This window comes from Cylas formicarius, unplaced genomic scaffold (genome assembly GCF_029955315.1).
Source record: "Cylas formicarius isolate icCylForm1 unplaced genomic scaffold, icCylForm1.1 PGA_scaffold_10__41_contigs__length_53128322, whole genome shotgun sequence".
In the NCBI taxonomy this organism is placed as follows: domain Eukaryota; kingdom Metazoa; phylum Arthropoda; class Insecta; order Coleoptera; family Brentidae; genus Cylas; species Cylas formicarius.
In genome coordinates this window covers 45969853-45985456 of record NW_026844214.1, presented here as the reverse complement: position 1 = coordinate 45985456, position 15604 = coordinate 45969853, and the positions used below count along the sequence as shown (strand labels likewise).

The 15604-nt window shown below is 33.1% G+C and overlaps 1 protein-coding gene across 6 annotated transcripts in view; it reads left to right on the top strand.

Annotated features, from left to right (window-relative positions):
• Positions 1-15604, top strand: part of LOC132701551 (uncharacterized) — a 731275-nt gene that overhangs the window by 673977 nt on the left and 41694 nt on the right. The window lies entirely within an intron of this gene.

Genomic DNA, 15604 nt, shown 5'->3' with positions numbered 1-15604 from the left:
AATAAACAAATTTATTGGGATCATTTAAAATTCAAAAATCTCGATTTTCTTTTTAATACTTTGCGATTTATTTTAAAGACATATACGAACTAGACAGTGTTTAATGGAAGGGTTTGATGCTGGTGGCAGTATTGAATTGAAGTGAAATTTTACTTGGCTTTCGCAATGACCCCTATAGAACAGTACAGTGTTTATGATATTTTTTGTGCTATTTTGGGTCTTGTAGTTTATATGGTTTTCCAATCCAGTAGTTATCCGGACCTTATTTTTCACGTTCCTGAATATATCTTACATCACCAATTGCTGAGCGTAAGTTACATGTTGCAGGAAATCATGGATCAGTTACAATATAATGTTTATGTCTTCGACATGTCATAAACAGATCTTTAACTGTAATTACATGTTCATATAGGAACGGATTTTTCACTAAAAGATCTAAAATTACGGAAATGTTTAATGGCTAATGAAATATCTGCTTCTGTTTTATCCTCCGTTAATTTTGGATCAGTAAGAAAATATTTTACAAAGCATTTGATATATTTGTTTTAGCATTTATATTCTTCAAAGCAAGTGTAAATCCATGGAAGTAGTGCTGCTTTTCTGGCAATTTTATCTGTTACACCGCTATAGCCGCGATATATTAGTAAACATTTTTTTATTATTTTCACAAGGAAAAAGTAACAGAACAGAGAAAAGGTAATTTCTTCAGGTAAGTATACAAAAGGAATCTATACATACCACACAAGCGTATGGTCAGGTCGAGAGTAAGTATTGTTTATTTTCCACATATTTTCATAGATAGGCTCTGCTGATTGATCTATAGGGAAATCCATATCAATTCGTAATATGGCACACAATAATCTGTCTTTTAATTTTTGAATTTGGTTCAGCTGATTTTTTGCTTGGGAAATAGCGTGGTCAATTATGAATATATTGTGCGGGTCATCTCGACATATAGTAAAGTAAATTTCCTGTTTGAGCAATCAATTTTCCAAAAAGAGATTCCCAAACATGTTGCGCTACTCCAGATGATAATAGTTGATCCTTATGTTTGTTCCCAATAACCCAATAACCACATTTGTTTGATTGATTTGATAACGACACATTTAATATTGGGACCTTATTAGTTCGGAGATGACGTCAGCCCGGAAAAGGGGGAAAAGTCATCTTAATAAGAACAATCTACTGAATAACTTTCTGCAAAGCTGAATTGTCCAGGAAAGAGTAATACCAATAACAAATCTCATGAGAGTGATATTGGACCACCGATCACCTACACATTGACTTTTTGACTTTTGTTGTTGTTTGAAACTAGGTTGTTAGCTGGGAACAATTCCTGTAAAGCAATCGTAGTCACTTCAACAAACATTTGTGTGTGGTTAGCATAGAAATCACGATAAAAATGATACCCTCAGGTGAAAAAAAAACTTCCAGTTAGAATATGGAAATACTTAAAATCTTAATTTTCATAATTTTGTAGCAAATTACGAATATATTCACTGGTTATAAATTGTATTTACAGTATTTTGTTATTATGCTCCGTCAGTAGAAAGGTCGTTGTGAACTCTAAACACCTTGTGTTATAATTTCGTTATCGATTTTTTTCGAATTGCCAATTTTTGTTAAGAATCGTACATTTTCTACATTTTTAATTTCGGTTTATATATTTAAGTACATTAATTCGTTTTTGAGAGCGAAAATAACTCACGACCAATTTTTCCAATTACTACGCTGTTGTATTTTTGTCACAGGTTTATTTCGATTGAATATTTAATAATTTAACGTAACCTTATTCCCGAGCCTTAGGGCCTTGGTAAAAATTTATATATATATATATATATATATATATATATATATATATATATATATATATATATATATATATATATATATATATATATGAGGTGTTTTTTTTCGATGTTTGTTGTTGTTTTATTGCAACTTTAAGTTGCAATAAAACAACGATGGATTATTCGATTGATATGAATATTATTTATCCGAAAGATAATCTTGTGGCATTACATTTTAAATATGATTTCTGGCATATGACCGCCACGGCTGGCGCAGATGTAGTCCAATCTGGACGTTCAATTTTCGATGACTGAACATTTATGGCCGTATGTCGGCAATAACACGGCGAATATTGTCTTCTAAATGGTCAAGCGTTTGTGGCTTATCCGCATAGACCAATGACTTTACATAGCCCCACAGAAAGTAGTCTAGCCGCGTTAAATCACAAGATCTTTGAGGATAATTCACAGGTCCAAAACGTGTCTTTCAATAAATCGATTGTGCCACGAGCTGTGCACGACATGTTGCGCCGACTTGTTGAAACCACATCTCCTGGACATCATGGTTATTCAATTCAGGAATGAAAGAGTTAGTAATCATGCTCTATACCGACCACCATTGACTGTACCGTTCTGGCCATCATCGCTTTTGAAGAAATACGGACCAATGATTCCACCAGCCCATAAAGCGCACCAGACAGTCAACGGTGTTTCGACATACACTTGAGGATTAGCTTCGCTCCAAATGCGGCAGTTTTGTTTGTTGATGTAGCCATTTAACCAGAAGTGCGCTTCATCGCTGAACAAAATTCGCTATGAAAATCGGGAACAACGGCAATTTCGCTTTGGACCCATTCGACGAATTTACGCCTTACTTGATGATCGTTTGGTTTCAATTCTTGCACGAGTTGGATTTTGTAAGCACGTAAACCAAGATCCTTCCGCAAAATCTTCCATAAAGCGGATGGACTCATTCGGGTCTTCCTCAATGCTACGCTCTACAGCAGCTTCTTCTGTACGCACCGTACGGCGTCTCTGAACATGCTAGTTATCAATAAGAGTAAACGTGGTGCGAAAACGTTCAATGGTTAATCGAATTAACTGCTCTGATGGACGATTTTGTCGACGATAAAATGTACGTAGTGCGCGATACGTATTCCGCACAGAACCATTATTTTCGAAATAAAATTGCACTATTTGCAAGCGTTGTTCAGGCGTGAGTCTATTCATGATGAATTGCCAAACCAAACTGAGAATAAATCACTTGACAGCTGTTAAATCGGTCGCCATCTTGAATAGTACTGTCAACTTAAAGTTCTATACATCGTTCTATACATATATATATATATATATATATATATATATATATATATATATATATATATATATATATATATATATATATATATATATATATATATATATATGATGACACTATATTCCGGGATATCATCCGTTCGCTCGTTGAACTCCGACTGGAATCCTGCAAATCTTGCATCCGACTGGAATCCTGCAGACGTTTCGCCAAAATCTCACTTGGCATCTTCAATGCTCGCGTTCCGAAAACACTTCGAACACTGGGGAACTTCGGAACGCGAGCATTGAAGATGCCAAGTGAGATTTTGGCGAAACGTCTGCAGGATTCCAGTCGTAGGCGCCCTACAACATTTACACGTATGTATGAATACGCAACAGCTAAACTTTTTCATGTATTTCTCCTAAGTATCAAAAATATTGAAGGTAAATTTTGGATGATTTTAGTAAAAATATAATGAATTTGAATCTTTTTAGAACAACATTTCCTTTCTGTACCAAATTTTGTTTTAGGTATATATGTATTATTTTAGTTGTTGTTACTTCGATTATATAACCGTAAATAAAAAAATATTTTCAGTAGAAGGGAACATATGACATTACACCCCATCACTTTTTACCCTATCCGAGATTTGAATTAATAATATCGGACCCTTTATGGAAGATCCGTTGGTGATCTTTGCCCTGGATCTACTATCAACGTTGAGTCGCAGGGGAGATTAAATCGGGGAAATTAACTCGTTCTTCAGAAAGCTCAGCATTCACAGAAGTTATCGGAGAGTATTTAAGTTTTGGAATTAAGTATGTTCCTAATCTATACAAATCTAGGTCGCTTTTGAAATTAGTGAAATTGCCCTAGACTTCTGAAATATCGTTTTAAGGTTTTGAAGCCTGTGTTATTTTCAATTAATGTTATTTCAATCTACCCCAAATTGATTCATTAAAGTCACTAAACCTGTCAAAGAACCAGAGCTAGCCTCTAATTTCGTGAGTGCTATGGGTATCAAAGAATAATTTGTTTTTATAAATATTACATTTCTTTCACTGTTGGGTTAGAAAAAGGAATTCTTGCAATTATTAGAGCTGCAGAAGATCAGTCGTTTTGATCTTCGATTACTTTTTAGAAATACTTTTTTTACTTGATTAATTCAATTAAGTTACCAATGGAAACTAGTCTCTTATACATTCTTCCCACTTATTGATACCTTGAGACAAACAATCAACATGAAATAGGTTGAAATAAATTATTTTTAAATTTTGTGCTGTTTTATCGGTCATATAGGTTACAGCATCCGATAAAAGCATTACGAATTTTTGTGTCGGGACACTGTTGGGCAAAAAAAAAGTTGGTTAATGTTTTTTGAACCAATCTGGTTGCATTTAATTGGCTGTTTTTCCTAATTGTTTTATATGCAATTAAATATGATTTACCATTATTATCGGATCAAAGCGTCTGCAATATATACATAAGTAAGTTGTTTCATCAACCACTAGATTAATAGTATATTATGCAACAAGTGCAGTAAACGGCATTTGACTCACGAGTTTATTTGACACACATTTGAGCGGAGCGAGTGTTTAATAAACGAGTGACTTAAAAAAATTACCGAACGTGTTGCATATTATACTTTTTCTACAACCGTTGGTTTCTGAGTACATTTTCGCAAAACAACACGAATACATTCACTATATCTTCCAAATTCAATTATCTCCGAAAACATCCGATTGCTCCCCCCGGATCCGTGGGAAACAAAACTAAGGTGCTAAAGTGACGCTTTCCGCACGCTAGATCGTGTGTAATTAAGTATTTTACAGACGGGAGTCTGTAATTTTTATCATGTTATGTCATTTCCAGTTCGCTTCTAAATTGCATTAACACTACCATTATGTACAGTTGACTCGTCCGGTATGTGTTACAGCTTATTGTATAAATTTTTTGGTAAAAATTATCTTAAATTGCGGTTGGCCATTGGTAATATTATTGACTCCAATGAATGCTTTATATAATGCCTCATTGAACTGGACAGTTCGCTGTTTTTTTGCTTTTTCTTCAAGACAATATTGTATTGCTTGCTGGAAGGGTTGTTGTCTATTGCAATTTTCGCGTTTTTGAAGCTGGCGTTTTACTAATTTTACATTCTGATCTACAATAAATTTTTTATCTGCAAGAATCTGTAAAACCCAAAAGACGAATAATTGCTTCATTCCTACTTCTACCAAATGAAATATTTGAGTAGAAAACTTTTGCAAACACATTAAAATGTTTAACATTATCAAAAACAAACTATATCTTTCTAAGTCGGCAACACACATGCTGTTTCGAAACAGACCGGACAGGGTCTTTATTTTCCAATAAAATGCAATTAAATCTATGCATTTTGCAATTTTCTCCGCTCTTTATAGAGAGTTAAGAAATATCTATTTCTATCGGCGTAGTCGCCGCAAAAATTTTTAACGAAAAAGGGGGATACTGTTCAAAAAACGGGTGCACGCTCGCAAACCCTTTGGCACAAAGGGCCTTGTTCCTACGAAAGCCGGTTACTTAGCTGGGGCGAGATGACGTCACCGGCCAACAACCCCACCGCATTCATAGTCTCGTCCCCCTTTGACCTGATTTCAAAGAGACAAGTGATTTTTCCCAAGTCCATCTCCTCTTCTAGTGATAGACGCGTAGAATTGTGCCCAGTTTACAAGATCGGCATCCCAGATGTGTTTGTTTTGTTTGAACGGTATGGACTATTACTGGCACTACTATCATTGCAAAAATAGACCGCAGGTATGCTAATCTTAAGTTTCATTGGCAAACAAAATTTCCGAATATAGCGACTTTGAAACAGCGATCATTAAGTCTCGATGTTTTCGTCGGCGTTTTTTTTTTTAATTAAGCAAATTTATAGTTTGTAATCTGCTTCGCGGCGTTGCAAGTTTTTAGAAGTAAATCCGCGAGGAAACTTTGCAGTTCAAACTTGTGTTTTTGCGATTCAAAAGCTCCTCGCGCCTCGTTTCCGTACCGCTGGGAATCGCATCCCGTTAAATCCTCATTTTCGTCCGCGCTTGTAATCTAATTAAGATTATTTGGCCGGTACTTTTTGGCGAGACCACTTGCCTGAACTTAATCAAATAAAAAGGGCTGGAAATTATGAAATTGGCTCGTTTATTAGTGGTTTGAATGTTTGAAATTTGAGTTGTAAGTTGAAATTACTTTTTTATAACTAGATCGTTTCGCGTTGAGCTAGAAATTGAAAATGGCAACTATTTCATGTTATTTTTTTTCTAAATGAACAACACGCATGCGCAAATAGTAATTTTGCGACGTCATATTGCTTTGTTATAGATTCTATGCATGTTTACTAAATTAATATTTTTGTGTCCCTTAATTAATTTTGGGTACTTTTGCGGGGCATCTCCCTTATTTTTATATGTCAAAAGTTTCAAGTTTCGCGACAATTTACTACTTTTTTATAAAACTAAAAATGGCGTTAACAAAATTTTCATAGCCCTATTACTTTTTAAGATACTTAACTGAAAATATGCGAAAATTATACTTACGTACATATACAATAGTTTTTCTTCATTTAAGTGGTTTTAATTTGGCTTTTTGAAACTTCTGCATTTGGTACAATTATTTTTTGACTCCGAAATATTCGCTTGTCTGGTTGGTGCCGCTCTGGTTTTGGTACATTTTAAATTGCCAAATCAACTAAACGCTTAAATTTGGCCACTAAAATTATTTGCGACAGAACACAAAATTCACAAAGAATAAAAGTTATGTCCTTAACTGACATTGACAGCTATATGCACGGCCTACTAATCCATAAACAAAAAAATGCCCTATATTTCCGCCTTTTTGCATCACAGATACCTACACACCTATATTGCTGTATCTATATAGGAATTGTAGAAAAAATCTGAGTACGCCACTGCATTTGCTTTACAAAGATGCCCAAAGAACGTTTTTATCCGAATCCAAAATATCATAAATAAAAAAGTTATGGGCAGTTTTTAAAAGGGCCGAAAATTGAAAGAAAAAAGATTTGAACACGAATGAAAATAATAATTGTACTGATTTTTTAAATTTATTAGTTTACAAACAAACTTCGCTGTTGCTTTAACTAATCAAAATTTTCATAATGCAATAAATAGTCGGGCTATTAAGCGAACGATATCTCCCAGATTTTTAATGCAAGAGAGAAAAAGAAAGAAGAGAAAGAAATATTAAGTTCAATGATTTTAAATTAAAAAGTGCAAAGAAAAAAAATGAAAAATTGAGTCGTCAACAGATGATGATAGACCAGAAGAAGGTGTGGGTATAGTGCGTGATGAAAAATAGAATTATTACCATTAATGAATCATACTAGGGACCATAGAAATAGTTTAAAATCTGTGACCTGTGTTGTGGACTTAGGTCATAGAATACTAGGCCAATTAATCGATAGGTTATTTTTTATGCTGATTGTTTGACTTTTTGTAGAATTATATGAATTACACAAAGTTCTGATGTTAAATAAGTACTTTAGGTTCCATAATCCCTTTGGGTTTTAATTTTAATCTATTTAAAGAATAAAAAGTGGGTCAACTCTTTCGAACTCCCTATTAGTCCGGCCAATCTAGACATTTAAATATACATAAATTGACAACAAGCTGACAACGAGTAAAATATTTTAAAACATACTAAAAAATAAAATTTGAAAGTTCCTCATCGTCCCAGAACTTGAAAAAAAAATGCAAAAGGTCAAAGGTGAAAAAAAATGTTTTTTGCGATTTTCATCAAAACGATAAGTTGTATCAGAAAATTATCTCAGAAAAAAATTGTAGATCATAATATTATCTATAAAAAAGTGTGTTAATAATTTTAAATTATGCACACAGTTCCACGCCACCTATGAGATGAGTAATTAATTAATTTTTTAAATATGATTTCCCCAGTGGACCTATTGCACAGGTCTATTGTGATTCTAATTAATTTGAAACTATTGCATGATAAAAGGTATTGGTAAAAGTGGAAAATGATAAAATCGATGGAAATTTATAAAAAAGTAGAAATTTATTCATCAGACTCATAACCTTCAATTACTTCTTGCTGTTCTTGTTCATCGTTTTATTCTTCTTCTTCTTGATAGTCCTATTCTTCTTCATCCTGGATTTGACGAACTAGTCAACAGCGATGAGCCGCATGTCTCCTCGTTACTATCAAACATTTATACACACCCAGCCTTGTCAATTTGTAAATGCCAGAGAACTTATTTGCAACAACCTTTACCACTGCACCTCCTTTTACTGTTGAAAAAACTGGTGTTTAGCAGTTTCTCCGGTGTGGCTGTGATATATTATCGACCAACTTCCAACCCCAGTCTTTCGAATCTAACTCATAACCGAGCTACAGTTTTTTTAATTATTTTATTTATCAAAACTTATCTAAGCAAGTCGTTTTTTAGCAGCTGCGTACTGGCGTATTATTTAAGGGAAAAAAATTATTAATAAATTTTTTATAGACCATTTTATGATCTACAATTTTGTTTGAGTTAATTTTCTGATAAACCTTACCGTTTTGCTGAAAATCGCATTTTTTGACATTCCACCTTGAGTAATTTTTTCCAAGTACCGGAATGAGCAGCGTTGTGGTTTCCAAAAACAGAGAATTAATTTTTACGTTAAACTTATTTTTAGAAGTTCTGTTAGCAATGTCTTTGTAGCATAACGCCACCCCACTTGAAACAAAAAGCAATCGGCATTGAACCTATTGCGTACCATCTTATTATCACTCTCTCACTCTTTCCATAAGAAGGATTTCGGAAATAATTATTTCACCAAACAGTTCCCTATGAGATGAGATGAGAAGAAATTGAGAATGAACTGATTGTGTTAATTCATAAAATCAGGAACTTTCAAGTTTTATTTTTGAAAATATTTTTAACAATTTCGCTGGTTTACAGCTTGTCGTAAATTTATGTACCTTCGCTCTTCTTTTTAGGTCTAATTTGATCGGCCTATATCGTTCACAATAAACAACTCAAAACGCATTTCTATTACTTTTTTTTACATTCTTTTCCATTTTGTATAGTTTTTATTGTTTTTATTGCTATCATTATCTTATTATTTATTTGGTTATTGAGTTCGAACAACAAATATTGCGTGAAGGCGTGCATTTTATTGGCCAGATTGACTGACGGCGATGGGAGGTGGAGGTCGGATCGGGCTCAACCTATATCGACAAATATTAATTTAAAATGCGCCAGCGGCGGGAAATTAATAATTTTTCCGGACCACGGCCCGTTGCCCGTTAAACCGGCTTTAAATACAATTTTTATTTTCCCCCCGTCCCCCTCCTGGCCAACACCGCAGCGGGGACGAACCCGCCCGTACCCCGAATTACGATAAAACAATTTATGAGCGAAAAAACAATGTGTCAAAGGGCTTACGGTGCGGTACCCGATTTTAACGGAAAAATAATTGTTCGACCGTTTTTTTTGTTTTTATTTTTCGGCAGAATATATTTTTTATTTACGGGCTGGGGCTTTGATAAAAACTAATGAAGTGGATTTGAAAGTCAAATTGGTGGACGAGTACGCGGATGCGAAATAACAGCGACTAAAATTTTAAAACGCCAGTATAATATATATATATATATATATATATATATATATATATATATATATATATATATATATATATATATATATATATATATATATATATATATATATATATATATATATATATATATATATATATATATATATATATTTATATTGTAAGTTTTTGTTTTTTTCAATCGTTATTTCAGAGTTGTCGAATTGCGTAAAAATTTGGCAAAAAGACTTTTGCAATACAAATACAAAATGAAAAGTTATTATTAAAATTTGTATTTTACTACCGTTATGCAGGGAAACTACCCAAAAAAATAAAATATGAATACAATAATACAGGTGGGGAATTTCGTCGCAGCTAGCCCTATTGCCTTCTGTATTCCAAAACAAACACAGAAAAATGCACAACTACAGCACTGGGAACAGAACGGACTATAAACCAAACTATACTTGCAAAATGTCAGGATGGCCCAGGGTACCAGGCGGTAAAACTTTTCAACAATTTAAGTATGCAAAACCCATACTGATACCCATAAAAACTGAAAGAAATTCTCTTTTACGAGGCCATGTTATGATGTAAGCGAATTCTGTGAGTCCTCTGGAGTGTGCTTCTTCAAATTTTATCAAAAGTATCTGCAATAGTCTTTGCTGAATATATCAAGAACGTTCTCGTATGTGCGTTCCATGTTTACAAAATATATATTGGGTTCCATGTATGGCAGAAGTATATTCTGAATACTCTCACTGTATATGTATGTGGGTGGTTTTAAATGTAAAAGCACCATTTATTATGATAACAATATTCCCTGCGCTTTTACGAAGTATCTCTTTCCAAACAGTAGTTGCTAAATCATTTGTATTAATGCTCGAAGCCTGTCAATATTTATAAAATTACAATTGGACTTATTCCCTTACAGTGACAAAAATTTTCTTTCATTTTGTCGATAATTTGCAGATCCCGGGATAGTACTTTGAGGTTTTTTTGATTTAGTAATGTGGTTCTGAGTAAACCGACCAGTTTGCATAATGTTGCTTGTAATTTATTTGCATTTTTTTTCAAAATATGTAAAAAAAAATACTTACGAAAATTTAATTAAAATTCATTCCTCTCTTATAGTTTCTGACATCACAAATACGTGCACAGTGAACTCGATCGAAACATAAATGGCAACTGGGTGATAGAAAATGCAAATTTTGTAACAGCAAAAAAATGACTAGTAATAGCATACAGCTATTAGTTAAAATCCAATGATATTTTCGTAATTAAGCACAAGCCTCTAAATCTCACACACTAACCTTGCACCATTTTATTTCTAAAAGGCGCTCTTCACATAATTGACTCATCTGCCCAGAAAATTTAACGAGATCTGGGCATATTTTGAGAGAATACTGCACTAATGCTCCTGTCAGCGGCCATGTTGGTTGTTAAACGCTGCTAAGTCTTATAGGTTGGTTTGCAATGACAAGTGGTTATTAGCATATTGATTAGCCTCCAAGATTTTTTTCATCGTCGCTTCACCATTTCCTGCATGGCATTAAGCTGCGACTCTATATATCTAGTATACTTCGACCAGAAATATAGTGCTTTTAAAACCGACCCCGTGATTAACATTACCTGCAAGATAAATAGAGTACAGGTACTTACCCTTACCCTTTGAACTATCCAGTGGAAACAGCCTCACAGGGTCAAAGCTCGAGAATGAGGTACATAAATTCGTACTTACTGGAAGGATCACAGTCAAAAACAAACACACAAACAAAACTCTTAAGAACGATAGATATCACCTGATGTTAAAGTAAACTTATTCAAAAATACCCAGCAGTATCAATGCTTAATCAAATTTACGTTTCAAATAAAAATTGCACGTTTCTACAAAAATTCGTTACGGTCCATCTCAGGCAAGATCTACTTAATGCAGAATAAACATCTGTTAGGTTGGGTTTTATCACGGTCCTGTGAAGGAACTTTATGATTTTATCAAATGTTTATTAAATAACACCATTATGAAATTAATAGTAAATAAGCTTCCTTTCTACACCAAGTTGTCACTGCCAAAAATATTAAAAATAGACAAATAGAAAAAAGATAAGATAAGCAATGTGTGATCACATATTTTTGCCATTGATATTGACGTGAATGACAAAGAGTACAGTCTCCACTAGTATCAGTCTGAATAAAATTTTCCTTACATATTCCCGATATAGACATTCCTACGGATTTTGTGTGTAATTTGATATGACATGTCATAGATGAGTTCATCACAGCAACTTTCAACATGTGAAAACTAGCAATACCTACGGGCTGTTCGAAAATAAAAATGTAAAACTTATGACTCACAAACCAATCCTGCGCGGCTCTCAATATGTTATTTTTGGATACGAGTGGTTGATCCGTATTTTAAATTCGGGGATACGGTCGTATCATCAGGATAATATGGGAATAAATTTTTAGCGAAATCGAAATATAACCGTTTATGGACGATAAAGTTTCTATACTACACGAGAGGTTCTGCTTTCGGAGAAACTATTTGAAAACTTTTCTTGGTGAATTGCGCTCTGAGCAACTTTAAGGTGTTAAAGATGACACCCCGAGCGGTTGTCGAAACGTCTCAGCTATAAAATTTTACGTGTCAATCGAATTTTATGCGTCTACTTTGCCAAATCGGGCATATTTAAAAACATACAGCGCGAGTCTCTAACTTGGAATAAATTCAGTGAATCAATAAAAGTTTTTCTTCGCTTGGACAAGTCCATTGGAAATTGCGCTTTTTTTTATATCAGAAAATTATATACAGCTTGTCCCAAAATTGATAATTTTTTATGTGTTAATAAAGGGTCAATCGAGTCCCACATGGGTGGCAAGTTTCTAATTTTTATTCCTTGTCATTTAACATTTGTTTAATAAAAATTATGTAATTGGAAATAATATATGCACTTTGCACACAGCTGACCAGAAGTAGAAAAGGATAATTCAACCTACCAATTTAACGCTGCTAAGTTCCTTCACTATCTGCTTAATTGGGATATAAGAATTTTCCTAAATAAAGAGAACTATATAAATTTTGATCCCTTCACTGGAATACTTGTTTTTCCTTAATGCCCATTTTCTGAAACTTTCTTTTTATCTTGCTGGTTACTTCCTTCTGACTAAATGAAAACTTAATTTTGTTTTCTTGTCCTATACCCAATTATCATTTATATTTAAATATGATGGGTTTCTAAATGTCTCACATTACTACGTTACTCTACATTATTACGTCTACTTTTATAAAAACAAGATCGATCGTACTTATAATTTGTACAACTGCATTTCTTATTTTTGTCTGTTCATTATCTCAGCGGTTTCAAACGTTATGAAAAAATGGTAAATAAAAAAACTGCAAAGATTGTTAGGCTACACAATATAAAATTCGCGTGATAAATAAAACATACATTTTTTGAAATGAAATTTTTTAATTTTGTTTTGAAGATTATGCTACTTTTTTTATTAATAATGAAATATTCCGAAACCTAATAGTTTTTCCAATATTTTAATTTTACTAATAAAATTCTAGTTTTCATACTTACGATAGCGCCATTATATTTGGCGTAAAAATATATGAATTTGAACTAAATGCTACAGGGTGTTAAAAATAAACGTATATAGTTAGATCATTTTAAATTAAAAAATCTGGATTTCTTAAATGGCACATATATACATTATATTTATATTACATTATCACATTACATTTAGATTATATACATTATTATTTGTTCTGAAAGATCTTACAAAAACCTACAGCTTTTATTAAGTATTTCATATATTTTTAATACTTTGCTATTTATTTTAACTTTTGCATATTTACCCTCCTTTCTGTTTAAGACTATTAGGTAGGTAGATCATGCGGTAGATATATATATATATATATATATATATATATATATATATATATATATATATATATATATATATATATATATACCACATGATCTACCTACTTAGCTATCATTTTATTTTTTTTCTGTTTATGATGTCACCGCCTGCTACGCAAAAGCATTAGGAATTTTTTAGTTTTCTCAAAAGCCCGTGATTAACCTTTAAATTTTGCAACTTCTTTCTAATTTAACCATATTCGTATTGTTTCCAATATCCTCATGAATAGTGTTAGGACTGGTCAATTCACCGACAACTGACCACTTCTTAATTGACCAGTCCAAATCGATTAAAATGTTTTAAATAGCAATCGTATAATGTTATATATTATTATTTAATAATAATATGTATTTTATAATAAATTATTAAGCGTTTGTGATGTCCAATTTACTTATAATCAATCCTCTTCTAAGGATACCCGATTACGAATATAAATTTCATTGCATTTTAAAAATTGTTTCGGTCAATTGACCTATCTGTTCCACAACCTTACTGATGATAGACGTCCTTATCTTGGACACACTGTTTAAGTATGTAGAAAACTCAAGGAAATCCAAAAATAAGATAAAAATAAATGATTGACATTTGTAACATAAAATTTGTCTTTTTTGAAATATACTTACTGAATTTTCGCCAATTGTATCGTATTGGCTTCTGACTCGCATTCTAATCTGCTACTTGTTTATTTGAAGGAGGAGGGGCTAAAGAAGGATGGAAAGCAAAGATCTGAGTCGCGGTTAAGATTGTTTGGTTGTTTACAGATTTCCTCTTGAACTGCTGATGAGTTTATTTGTTTTAAGACTCTTTTATGTTCTTTGAGCTTAATTGATATTTTTCGTCTTGTTTATTATAAGTATACTCTTAGTCTTTGACGGATCAAAGATGTTGAGAAATTTTTGGACAAGTGATAAATCTGGTTTTAACGTTCTAACGTTGTAAGGAAGGACAACAGCGGCAAGTGTGGGCTTTCGGACTCATTCTCTTTAGAAGGTTGTGGTGAAGCGTATTTTGTGATGGAACGGTTAACATATCTAATATGAAAATTATTAGAGAGAAGAGCAGATGTATAGTGTTTTAAATCTGGGTATAGTGACCCGGGTTGAGATAGTTTCACGGATCTGTAAACAAGAGAGTTGATAACTCGTCCGGTATGTTAAATGCTCTTGACTTGGGGAGTTTTTTAGGTGATATATTGACTCCATTGACTTACATAATTCCTCATTGAACTGGGCTGTTCGCTATTTCTTGGTTGTTCTTGTTGTAGTTTATAAAAGCAGCAATCTCCTTATACAAAAGACCATAATATATCTTTCTTTTTTTATTATGAAATAATTGAGTAGAAAAAATTTATAAATACTTTCAAATTGCTAATATTAACCACTTGAATACGTAATTTACGACTTGCCAAAATTTCCTATTATACAAAAAAACATATGTTTTTCTTTACTATATACATCTCTTTACTATTTACTGAAAAATACTATACAAGCTATAAAAATTGGTGCCATCCCCAGCGTACTCCGGATAGCTCTTTATCCACAACATATGGAAGTCAGTTTTCGGATTTGATTTTTGACACTGCACAGACAAACGCAGACACAATTCACTTGCACACAACAACGTTTTAAGTAGATTATATCATACAAAAATGGTTCCCCTTGTGAACTATCGGATTCTGTTTGTAATATTAGCTTTGTGCCAACCACAGTCAGAAAACGGCATAGAATGTAAATTCCTCCCATTCAACTGATTTTTGTCAGCAAAAAAACATTTATCGTATCAAAAAAACAGATGGTTGAGAGAAATTTACTGCTCCAAACCGGTTTCTGCCTGCGGTTGGAAGAAATGATTATTTCATTAATTTAACAAAGAATCCTTTTCCCCGGGGAGACCGGAACCTGTGGTGGAAGATCAACAAACTTACGTTTCTAACCACTACTGCACCACAACTTTTTTTAGAACACCGGACACGTGTTTCGCCAACCAAGTTGGCATCATCG